The sequence below is a fragment of the Pleurodeles waltl genome, chromosome 6, assembly GCF_031143425.1.
Source record: "Pleurodeles waltl isolate 20211129_DDA chromosome 6, aPleWal1.hap1.20221129, whole genome shotgun sequence".
NCBI lineage: Eukaryota > Metazoa > Chordata > Amphibia > Caudata > Salamandridae > Pleurodeles > Pleurodeles waltl.
In genome coordinates this window covers 422,134,338-422,146,973 of record NC_090445.1, presented here as the reverse complement: position 1 = coordinate 422,146,973, position 12,636 = coordinate 422,134,338, and the positions used below count along the sequence as shown (strand labels likewise).

General features: G+C 40.6%; 1 protein-coding gene across 2 annotated transcripts in view; it reads left to right on the top strand.

Moving 5' to 3' along the window:
* The first annotated feature begins 467 nt into the window (after nt 1-467).
* Nucleotides 468-12,636, top strand: part of LOC138299820 (uncharacterized) — a 151,936-nt gene continuing 139,767 nt past the window's right edge. Inside the window, exon 1 of one of the 2 annotated variants that reach the window (XM_069238414.1) lies at nt 468-988. The gene's annotated coding sequence lies outside the window, so the exon portion shown is untranslated. The remainder of the gene's footprint in view (nt 989-12,636) is intronic. The other variant, XM_069238412.1, reaches the window with a different exon arrangement.

Genomic DNA, 12,636 nt, shown 5'->3' with positions numbered 1-12,636 from the left:
AATACCTGTATAATTAGTCGTGCCGCTTTTTTCAAGATGGGGCTGTCTTTCGGATAGGTACGAAAACAATCAATCCAAGAAGACTTTCAGGGTAAAATCTACAACGACAACGATTCTTCTGTCGCTTCCAACCACTATCTAGCCCTCAAGTATCGCAGCCATCTTTGAATGTGTCTCCTTCTGTCGCATGTTAAAGTGGTTGTCACTTAATTTTACGTGTTCTTCCCTAGTTTTGACGCTGCACTGATTGGCGCAGATAACGTTGGAATGACGAGGCCCCGTTTGGAGTTACGGGAGGAAACACGGACACGGATAGCCTATATCACTAATCGGGGTCTTCCAGTTTCCTCATTGAAAGGAACACGCTAACACATCCAGTCTTTTCTGGCTACGCACATGACAAGCCAATCCACGCTCGCTACGCTTTCCACCACTACTAGAATGTTTCCTTCTACGTGATTGGCTGTGAGCACCTATGTGCCACTGCAAAGCATTGCCCACTTTTATGTGGTTGCGGAACAGAAGACTTCCGTTACAAGATAAAAAAAATAACGGAGAACGAGCCCCAATTTCTAAATCACTGACTGTTCAGCTATATTCTGGAGAAGTCAGTACCACGTGTGATCCACAGAGCTGAAATCCACTGGGTTATAAAGAACCAGACTCGTGGGCAGAGAATACGCCGGGAAACAGTCTGTGCGGAAAGTGAGTTTTGAGTCAAAGCAGAAATCTACCAGGAAAGCAGAGGCTGCCAGTAGAGTACGACTCAGGAAGCAGGGACTGGCCAAGGGATTAAAGACGGCGAGTAAATACTGTCCTGGTGAGCAGATACTAAGTTGCTTGTACCAGCCTGGTGAGTAAAGACTGTACTGAGAAGACTGGCCTCTGAGGCCGGGAGGGGCCTAACCGTGGACGAAGAGTCTGGAAGAGAACGGCTTGGTGACAAGCAAGCACCCGTGTACCAAGAAGCCCCACAGCACATCATTTGGTAAGAATAATTGCCTCCAGCACCTTCCTATGCCCTAGCCTTTCCATCTCTGCGCACAGAACACCGTACTGTACTGTAATAGTATTTATATAGCGCTTACTACTCCTGACGAGGCATCGAAGCGCTTTTTGGCGAGTAGCACGCTACTCCGCAACCCAAAAGGAATTAGTGGTGGATTAGTATAGGGAAATATGAGTACAGTTTTAGTATTATGAGTTAATTTGAGCTGCGGATATGTGAGTTTGTTAGTTGGATTGACTGGAGCAAAGGAGGGGTGGAGGAGGGAAGAATCCAGAAGTGTTAATTGGGAGTTTATGGTAATAGGGTTTAGGCTTGGGATGAGTAAAGGGGGGATGGAGGAGGAAAGAGTCTGTGCAAAGGTTTAGGGAGATCATAGTAGCAGGGTGAGATAAATGAGGGAGAATTTAATAGGGTTGTTTGGGAGATCATGGTAGTAAAGTGAGGTTTGGGTGAGTTAGATGCGGAAGAGGAGGGAAGAGCTTAGGCAGGGTTATTTAGGAGATGCAGGTAGTAGAATGGATTTGGGATGAGTCAGAGTGGGAATGGAGGATAGTTTGATAGAGACATGACATATGGTGATGGGTAGACAAAAGTGTGATATAAAATTAGAGCAGAGATTCATACATATCTAATATATAACAACTTATCTAGGAGTTATGCAATGACCTATGAACATGTTAAGCATAGAATAACACACACATATATATATATATACACACACACATATGCATACATATAGGTACATACATATACATATTTAAACCATGAGTAAATATGCATTAGTTAAACAGGTTTAAAGAGTATGTGTGTACTTTATTGTTATGACACAGTAGAGAGATATATTTTCTAAAGAACTACATATAACTAGAATATATACATAATCAGATACAAATATTTATCAACATAGACAAATGCAGTCCATAGCTATTTGAATATCTGGGTGCTTTGTGCTGGTCAACTGGGTTGGTTACTACATCATAAAAGGAAAATCAGTTTCCCCTTGTTTATACTAGGTCATTACAATGTCAAGTTGTTGCCAAGTTTTCAAGATCGAACACTGTGAGCTTAATTCAACAAATTATTACATGTTGATGGCTCACACTTTAAGTCTCATTTTCAGTTTGGAGTGCCGAATGACTGAAAATAGGCATTGTGATGTAATCAGCCTTGCCAAGTGTCATTCATTCGAAGTCAGACTAACGCAGATGCATTTTCATCACCATTTTACTGCACTGAAGAAAACAAAATAACGCAGTACAGTTCTTATCCAGCTGTTCTCTGGAGTTGTGTGCACTGTCTGTATCTTTGAAAGGCGCTGAGGCGGCTCATATATACTGACCGAGCAGCTTCTGCCCGTCTGGTATCATCATGGACGCCATTTAGGGATCGCATCTGCGACCCCTGTCACTGCCTTTGCGACCCCCTGGATTCAGGGATGACAAGGGCAATGCCAAAAACAGAAGGTAACAGTGCCATGACGAGCTTGGTTTACTCTTTGAAGCTCCCACTGCAACAGTTAAATCAATACATTCGGTAGTGCAATCTGCACTTTACTGAATATATTAAAAAATAAAATGTGAACTAAACAGCATTTTGTTTTTAGCACTTTTATGTATTGGTATTTCAAATGCCACAGTGTGAATTAAACAGCATGTTGCTCAGTTTTCATTACTCTAAAACATGTCAAATGATGTATGTGAATTAAAAACGTTTTCTCACAAGTAATCATAATGGCATGTATTACTTATGAGAAGAAGAACGTTAATAGGATAGGTCTTATTCAAAAGATGGTCTACATGAATTCATACAGGTGGATAAAACCACTATTGTCTTTATGTGTCTTCCTTGTATTTAATACTCAATTCTATTCATGGGTACACCAGAGAAAACAATAAGTCATAACTGTATGTTATTTTAATAATGTGTGTTCCCTTTTGAGCAAACTCATATGTGGTCATTCAGTAAACAAGCATTTGCAATGCAACGGGTCTCATGTTTGATAGAGTTACAGCTATTCGCGCTTTAGACTCCTAACTGTACTTTTCTTGCCACATAAACTGAAAAGTAAAACAGTTTCACATAAGCGAGCCCACGGCCACCATGAAGCATGACAGAGACACACAAAAGGAAACAGAAGTTCGCTCGTAGTGAAACGTATCGGCAAAAGTGCAATTATCCATGTAACCGGGAAAAGTGCAATTAGCAATGTAACAAGGTCAGTGTCATGGAAAGCGCTCAACTACTGCCCAGCGAGATTGTGCTGCCTGCAAAATAAGTAGAAAAAGTAGTCCAGAAACCATACGGAAAACATGGAGCCTCGTATGTTTTCAGTATTTCGCCGGTGCACTCGAGGGGGCTGAACACCGGAAAAGGCATGACGTATGCCTGCCTTTCACTAATGCAATGAAGCGAATTGTAAAAGGCAAGCCCACGAACCAACCAAACTGATGGGCGTGGTTAAAAGCCCATAGAGAGATTACACCAGGGACAGAGCGCTTTGCGCTTGACCCTAAAAAGAGAAATGTGTAATATTCTTTTCATGTGAGCACCCTGCTTAATAAATGGTGCATATGTAATAAACATTGATCTATGTTAGTGTATGTTGTGTTTTTGTATAATTGTAAGCATTAGGGGCTACTAACGTCAACAGTGTCAATTATTATGATGTCATCAAGGTCATGTGACATCACTTCCTGGAAGTAAGTGTCAAAAATCATATGTCGTCACTTCCTAAAATGGCACTGGGGCAAAGGGTGGGTATGTGATGTCACCTCTGCTACCCCTGATATATTGGTGAATCGCCGTGCATGGGTATTATGCCTGGGATCGAAGGGGTCACAGGTTTGTAGGGCAATACAGTGGCTGTAGCTTTCTCCTGCTTTTAGCTTCTCGGGGACTCATGACGATTGTTATGAGACAGTAGATGAGAGACCTCACTCTGCCATACCATTGTTCACGTTATACCCTTGCAGCAGCCAGTTTCCCGAAAACCATACTTTGGGCCTACTGGCCCGGCAGCGAAGAGAGTCTGGAGCTCAGCTAGATCCCAGGGTGTTCTGAGCTTCTTCGTACGGTGGTCCCAGCCAGCACCAATAGGTTTTTAAAAGATCCGCTGAGGGAGGAGGCAGGTAAGGGCTGAGTTCAGGGACATTCCTTGAGTTTCAGGAGGACTGATATTCATAGCACTCTGTCTGCCTCGCTTTGCACAGGCTGGTATGTTGTAGAAACGTATTAGTAGTACTATTAGTAGCTGAACAGTGCTAAGAGACTCTAAATATTGTGCATACTAAACACTAGCATTACGAACACTGCTGCAGCTGTGTGCTTGAGTGGGCGGGGCTTTGACTGTTCAAGTAGCTCATATGGTTAGGGACATGGGAGCTGCTCTTCTCTTATGCACCTCTCTCGCATGGGCCAATAAAAGATCATTGTGTGATAATACCACCTCATCCCACTCTACCATGCACAAGGGCTGCTGACTATGGTGGGTTTAAGTGTGTCTTGCATCTTCTAGAAGGTGACTCGTACTTCTGGTGCCTAAGGTGTTCATTGAGTCCAGGGAAGCACGAATCCAGCCCTCAACTTTTCGGTAACAAATCATTGGTATGTTAGTTCAAATGAAGTGAGCCTGAACTGCAATTCCCAAAGTACAATACATTCATTGTTAAACAAAAACCTAGAACAGGAAAACTTTGTCCTTGATGACATGGAGTTATCTGGTGGACATCCTGATGCCTGCCATTGGATCCCTGCTTTCTTTTATCTCTAACTAGATTACTGTACCTCACATTCATGTATCAGATGGGTTGTCCCTCAGTCTCACATGCCTTCCAGTAGCAAGAATGCAGCACTCCTCAGCACTGAGACATTTTCATAGGCAGGAGTGAATACAGTTAGGAGCATGGATGTGTCACCCTGCAGTCAAAGAACAGTGCTTATGGGTTCGGGAAACTGTCAGAAGCAGCTGGGTCACTCACCCTCCTCTATGCCTTCAAAAGTGCTTTGAACATGAACATATTAGAAAGGTCTGTGACATTGCATAAGAAGTTAAGAAGCTCTTTGACACTTTTAAGGCTTATTTGAGACACCACACTGGGTACACGTCTGACAGGGACCTCAATGCATGTCCAAAAATCTCTTAAGAATGTAATGCAAGTGTTATTCAAAGTATCAGACACTAGAAGTTCCAGTGTCATTCATAAACACACTGAACATTTCGGACTGTCACACACGAACACATAATAAAAACTCAACAGCTCTGTGTAATATGGGTGCATACTCACCAGTGGTAGAATTGGAAAAAAGGTTACTCCGGGAACTTATAAATTTGGAGCCAAGGTGTGGCATAGTAAAGGGGGTGGAGTCACGAAGGGCAGAGCTGGAAAACCAGAATCTGACAATCAACTTATACTTTTATTAATAAAAAAATCTCCTTCAAAGAAATTGGCAACAATTACTGTTCTAGCTTACTTAATTGGTCACAAAGATGTTGCATTTTAAAATATGTTACAGGGTTAAGACACCTGCTGAAGACATCTTTCTGTGCCCAGCAATTTTGAGGGGATAATAGCAGTAAAATAAGACCGAAGTTTAATTCATTTCTGGTAGAGTTCTGTGTTTTGTCCAATAACAGTTTTGACTTATAAAGAAGCATGAAGGATTTAGGTGCCTGCTGCAAAGCTTATAATGTAACATGCACATCACAAATTTGTATTTTATATAGATAGCTAAGTAGGCTCCTGCTTTTGACATTGAGGTCATTTTCTTACTTCAGGTTTATAATTTCAAATCCTTATAATATAGCACAGCGATCTATTTACTGGCATCAAGGAGTTGCATGTGAACTGTAAGTCATGAGTTTAGATCCTTATTGGTTGTTGTTCTAATATTGCAGAGAAGGGCTACTCTGAAATAAGAAAATCTTGTTACTACAATGCTAATGACTGTTTTTTTAAATTTTATATCCTAACTTTATGTTTCTCCCAACCATTCACTCTTAACATTTAATGTCTAAAAATATGGACAATATGTGATTTCCACACCTTAGCACCCTCATTGTCTTAAGTAAGATTTCCTGTACATTGATTTACACACGTATATCATTTATTGTATCTCTGTATGTGATGTAAAGCGATCTACACTGGGATGGGTAGCAATATAAAAGAACTAAATAAAACCTAAATTAGTAGTTGCCATTTAAATTATTATTGGTGTAGTTACTCATACACTCATATAAATCTTGCAGTGCATGCACTTCTCTTACATGGGTGGGTTGAATGAGATCAAAAACCTGCCTCCAAGCCATAGTTTCTCCAAAGTACTTGTGAAGTGGTAATCTATGTGCCTGTGTTTCCTTCCATTGCATCAGCCGTAGGTTGATACTTTAGTACAAGAAAGGCTGATGGCCCATTAAATCAGGTCTTTGTTTGTACCCGGCTGGAAGTGAAAATAAGAAAGCCTCTTTGGTGCCTGCAGGTTGCTTCACCAGATGGAATGTCGAAAAATGATACCAGGACAAATTCACCATATTTACCTTCATCAGCCTCATCCCAGATCCGGGGAAAAACTTGCTGCCGGAACTGGGATCCAGCGTGATTCCCTTACTTTCTAGCACTGATGTGCACCAATTACTTGGTATATAGCGATTTGACGCAGACACAGGGTAGGAAGAGGGCATTGATACATGGGCTTTAGACAAGCTCTGGCCCATCAGCTACACGTGAGGTGGAGTGGATGTAGGGTTTTCTGTGTTGATGAGGTCCATAAAGAGATGAGCTTTGCGAACTGCTGACTAAATCCACAGAGAGTTGGTGTTTGTTTCTGTGGTCTCTGCTGGGTTTATTGCTGTGACAGTGTAAATCTTCTGACCGACTCGCAACCCACATCTGCAATTCAACTAGTAGGACCCCAAATTGAGGCCATTTGTACCACTCGGGGGGATAGGTTCTAACATTGTTTTGCAAGGTATGAATGCTTAGAGATGAAAAATATGTGATAGAAAATCATCACTCTTTGCCTTTTGTCTGATATTATTGGATTAACAACCATAGCCGTAAAAAAAGATTTTCGTATTTTTGGTAAATAGCATACAAATTCATCATAATATGTGGAAAAATAAAATCAAATTCCACCAGATTGGTTAAATTCAATATAATTTAAGATAATTATGATTATTAATTGTAATAACAGAAATATAGTCCATAAAATAGTAACAAGAAAACATCATTGTGTTCCTCATACACTGATATGGATTATATACATAATTTTCACTTACAATTTCAAATAATAATGGTTGTCGCATCTTACATAGGCAATGTATGTCATGAGTGAACATAAACCAAATTTTATCATTCACATTCATCGTCCTCATCTTCTTGTTCTGAATAGGTGTCATCATTCTCTGCCTCTGTTTGATTTTGACGTCAGTGCATTTGCGGTCATTTCGACAGCAGACATATGTTGGCAGTTTGCAGTTCCTAATGCAGGTGCAAGCTAGTAGATCTAACACAGCCTGAGATGCTGGCTGCTCCTCCATTCAGTCCACTACCAGTTTCTCTGCTCCCTCATGTTTTTCCAACTTCCACCCTCTCCCAATTGGATTAGGTGTCTATGGATCACTCAGAAGACAGTTCTTGCTTATGGTGGCTTGATAATTTGCATGTTTTTGCAGACTGTCCCTGCATGGTGGAAGTTGATGACTGTCTATCTCACCCTTTTTCTTGCAAAATAAGTGATATCTTGAGTCATTCATAGTTCTTCAGAGAGATCCCGTTTGTCTCCAAACTGCAAAAATGTTTCCTGTGTATGTCTGTTGGCAGACAGGATTTTGAATGCACTTACTTTTCCTTTTCCCGCAAAGGCGTTCACTGTGTCACATCCGGTAAACCTATGGAGACCTATCATAGCTCGAAAAACATTTTCACCAAGAGTTGAAGCTATTTTCCCAATGTCAAGGACTTGCATGCATATTTTAGTACCACATTTCAGAAACAATTTAGCCATGATTCTGCCACGGAATCCCAAGCACATAATAAACACATTGGTGTCATCTGAGCTTATCATTACTGCCTCATAACCCTCATTAGCAGTGTGCAGCATGCAGCAAAAACAACCATCTGCTGCTTGTTGTGCACTGTTGAAATCCGACACTTCGTGGCTCCCTTCAGATATGACTTTGCAGCATTTAGATTCACAGTTTGCGAACAGTGTTTTATTATCAAGTTTTACAAAATATTCTGGTTTCTTCCATTCGTTAACAAGAAATGCAATGTGAGTTGTTTTATTCCTTGCGTAGCTTAGGAATTTCCTCCACTGTCTGACAGTCTGGGAAGGTGACATGCTCTGTAACTGGTGCCTGAGTTCTTCCCCTCTGATTGCCCTTTTGCTGGTCTTAAAAGACGTCTCATTGTACGTCTCAAACACAACATTAGTTCTTTGGCTTCTATTTTCTTCCAGCAAAGCCATGGACAAGACAGTGCTAGCCACCTTACCAGAGTTTGAGTTCTCTCCTTTTACTCTCTGAACAAGCACTATACCATTTAATTAGTGTGGCTGAATTTCCAGGTAATTCCTCAGCAGGGATAACGTTTTTCTGCAAGTATGTTGCTAAAACAGCTTTGTTTGTCTTTCGCAACAGACCTTCTGGAGTTGGTAAAGTCCATGGTAAAGGTCCTAAGGGGTGAGAGCGTACATCCGCCATTTGAAGGTTCTGATTCTTTGTTGTCACAATGATTCAACTACACAGTGCTTTGTCTGCTTTCATGATGAATGTCCTGCCATTGATGTTTACTGCCTTCTTCTTGGACATGTTAGCAAAGGGTTTTAGTTTGTTAATTTTCATTGGGTCATGAAACTTCTTAATAGGTAGATTCAAGTTTGAAGTCTGTATAGCGCTGTTGAACAATTGCTTGCGACTTCATCATGTCAGATACTATGTCTTGGACGCCTTTTTTGCAGTGGAGAGACTGATGAGATCATGTGTCCCAACAAATGGGTTTATCCAGCTTTGAACCAGACTAACAGCTCTCGCAACAGTATCCTTGTCTTTTTCAATTTGTGACTTATGTAGGTCTGTGTGAGTGAGATCTGATTTGTTGTTACAAAGTATTTCCCTCATCTGACCCCAAAAGGCGCTTCTGTGTTCAGCCATTTTATAATATCTTTTCACAGCACCCTTCTTGAGGTTAAACCTTGTTGCCCCACCTGGAGTCTGTGTGTCTTTGTTGACTGTTACCTCTATGGTTCGATCTGGAATTTGTCCAGATGGATTAACATCTGACAGTTGAACTGAAAAGCGTCCGCTGATGAAGTAGTGGTGTATCTCTGGAAGTTTCACTGTAAGTAATGTCATTTTAGCATAGGTTACAGGAAGATATCTAGTGTAGTTCATCCTCTGATACGCAAACACCATGGGATCATAGAGCGCATGGCGATAAGATGTAAATGCCAATTTCCTTCTCGAGGAGTACGCAGCAAAGCCAGCAAGACATTTTCAACAATATCCATATACGGCATCCCAAATGCAGAGAGATCTCCATTGTCATCGGGGGGGGGTGTAATTTAATAAAATATCTAATTGGCTATGGGACAGGTTGCTTCTTAAATCTGCTTGTCCTGTAAAAAAATCTACATGTCTCTATGGTGCCATGTAGTGCAGCTCCAAATTGTAGCAGCATTCTTATTTTGTTAGAGCGTTGATAATAGCCTCTCTTATTGTGCCAGGGCTATTACTACAGTAGTGCCCTAACACTTACAATTTCAATCTCTACTATAGCAATTTCTTTATTTTGCCACCATTCTACAGATCTACATACTGGGGCTGGAGTAAGCAGTAAGCAGTAGTTCCAGGGCTGGAATGCCTCTGAGTCTGCAAACCTACTAACTTGCATGCTTTAAGGATTTTCACCAGCTATCCTCTAATCTTTTCCCATAATGAGAAAGGTTGGAAATTTACTTCTGACAATGGCAGAAGTAGAAGTTCTTCCAGGGTTGGGAAAAATGGTTGAAGGGAAAGTGAACTTGTAATCGCTCAATAGATTTTCACATGAGCAAATCTACACATGCATATTTGCTTGTGTTAAAATACAGTTCACAAATATTTTTCTAGGAGTATGATTTCCTGGTCTACATCTAAGTTCTTGTCAATTCATGAAAGGCACTAATTGAAATATATATACCATGGGTGCACTTTTGTGACTTTCTTTAAGAATTGGGTCCCTAATTAGATCTGGCGTTAACAAAGACATTTTGTTTTATTAAACTTCTATTCCCCTCTCAATCTATAGGCTGGCTGTACTGTGAGTGATCCCATTCTGCTCTTCCACAAGGAGCATATTGGGACACAAAGTAGTTTTGTTCAGTGCCAGGAACTATTGTGGCAATCAGTGGCGTAAAGAAACTGAAGGGAGGAAGGGCCCTGCAAAGAACATGGATGGATGGCCCACCCTCCAGACTCACTCAGGGCAGGTGCTGTGTGTTTTGGGAGGGAGGGGGTTGGAGGGGGGAGCTGCGGGGCCTTTGTTATGACACTGGTGGTAATGTGTGCTTTTTGAGACCAAAACATTTTATTCTTTTTGACAGTGTTGGTTACGATGGTGAGTGCCTAGCAGGGCCTACAACAATAGTGTTACCAAAGCCATAAAAAAAAGACATGCATTGACGAAACCAAAAGACTCACAAAAAATATCGAATAGGTTAGCTTTCCCAGTGCTTTTTTATTTTCATGCTTCCCATAATCATGTTGAAAATGGTTGCACTGGTTTTCCATTAGGAATATTTTTGGGAAATACTAGCATGCATCAACACATTTTACTAAATGAAGCTCTAAAGAAATAGCACCTAAAATTTCATAGTAGCAAAACTTTATTTTCCTACTTGCATTTTCTTCTGAACATTATATTTTGAAAGCAAAGAATCATTACTCTTGCTCACAAGCTTCTGAAAACGTGCATTTAATCGGAGAGCATCCTGGGAGCATTATACTTAGCCTTATATTGTTAAACTTTTCAAACCATTGTGTACTTTTTTAAAAGGTTTTTTTTATTACTGGAACCACTGTCAGTAGAGCAGTTTGACCTTAAAACCTTTATTTACTGCGCCCACACTATTAATGAAGGCTTTTTGTGAATGAACCATAAATACAAGTTTGAACAGCATTAACATATGGACACACATATTACCTCAACTGCAGATAGTTCCCTTCTCTGTAAACTGGGAGCCAAAGGGTTTGTGCTGCTGGGAGTTGGACCTAGTTCTCCCAATGACAAAATAAACATGAAAACTTGTTGCCTTTGACCCCAAACAATATGTCGTGGGCATCGGCGATAGGAATTCCACATCCCTGGTCGTGACTAAGATGTTCCATGAATACACCCCAAAGCTGTTTTACTTCGGCAAAGGCAGCATTCTGCAAGAGGTTGTCTAATCTCTGTAGGCATAGGTCTTTTGCAAAGTCATTACCACCCTCAGTTAAGGAGTAGACTGCCTGAATGTTGTCTTCGTAATTCTTCTCCACCCAGAGGATACATTCCAAACAAGTAAATCTCAACATAGCTTCATACATACACTTACGTACTCGAACTGCATGATTGTCCATACGACCTTCTAGTACTGATGATACTGATCCTTCTGCTATCATGTCTGCCTCAATCAAAGGTCGCAAAGTCCAGCGTCTTGAAAGCGTTTTCCAAGAATGGACATGATATTGCAAATGGTGTGAAAGTTGCCCATTTGAAGACTGATTCTGTCGTACTTTGCTTTATGCTTCCATACAATCTCAGTTGCTTTTGCGTAGAGAGCTTGAATCATGACGACTATAATTTTCCCCAAACGCAGTACTTCCCTTATCAGCTCTGACTGTTTCAAAATTTCAGAAACAGTTGTCAACTGGCATCAATGGTGAACAAGTAGCCAGTGGAATCCGGTCATTCACTAAATGAGTCTCTAGTACTGATGTTAAATCCTGTCCAATTTGGTATTATCTGTGTGAGACTCACTTCTTGTCTTGTAACAACCCAGATTATGTTTTTATTTTGTGTAAGCTTCAATTGGGCAACACATTCGGCATGACTTTGGTACTTGTCATCAATTGCTGAGGCCCAACTCGTTCACCAGGAACATACATGAACAATTCTTCAGTATTTGTGGTGGTCAGTGTTCTTTGATTTTGAACGAAGGCAATATCATTTTCTTTCAGCTGTGAGTATGAAATCCCATTACCAAGTCTGTTTAGAGTGTTAATAATTTAAACATTGCCTGTCAGCGTTTTTACAACATACGGAAGCAACAATTGCTTGAGGGTTTTCTGCTGACCATTTGTGACTGCATATTTAATGTCCTGACTGAATGATTGCATAAGTAAGGCGACCCTTTTGCACGGCTTTGTGTTTTCTGGGTCTCCAATCAGAAGTCCTAATAGGAACCATTTAGGGTAATCGGGCACTGTAAATTAACCTTTATCAACATCTAATGGATGATATGGCCATGGTGTTGCACGGTCTTTCACCACCAGCTCTGGAAAAATAAATTAATTTAAAAAATGTATACATTCTATTTGGTGTACTTAATATAATCATTATTACTATTATAATTATCAATTCATATGATCACATTTACTGTAATTGTAATTT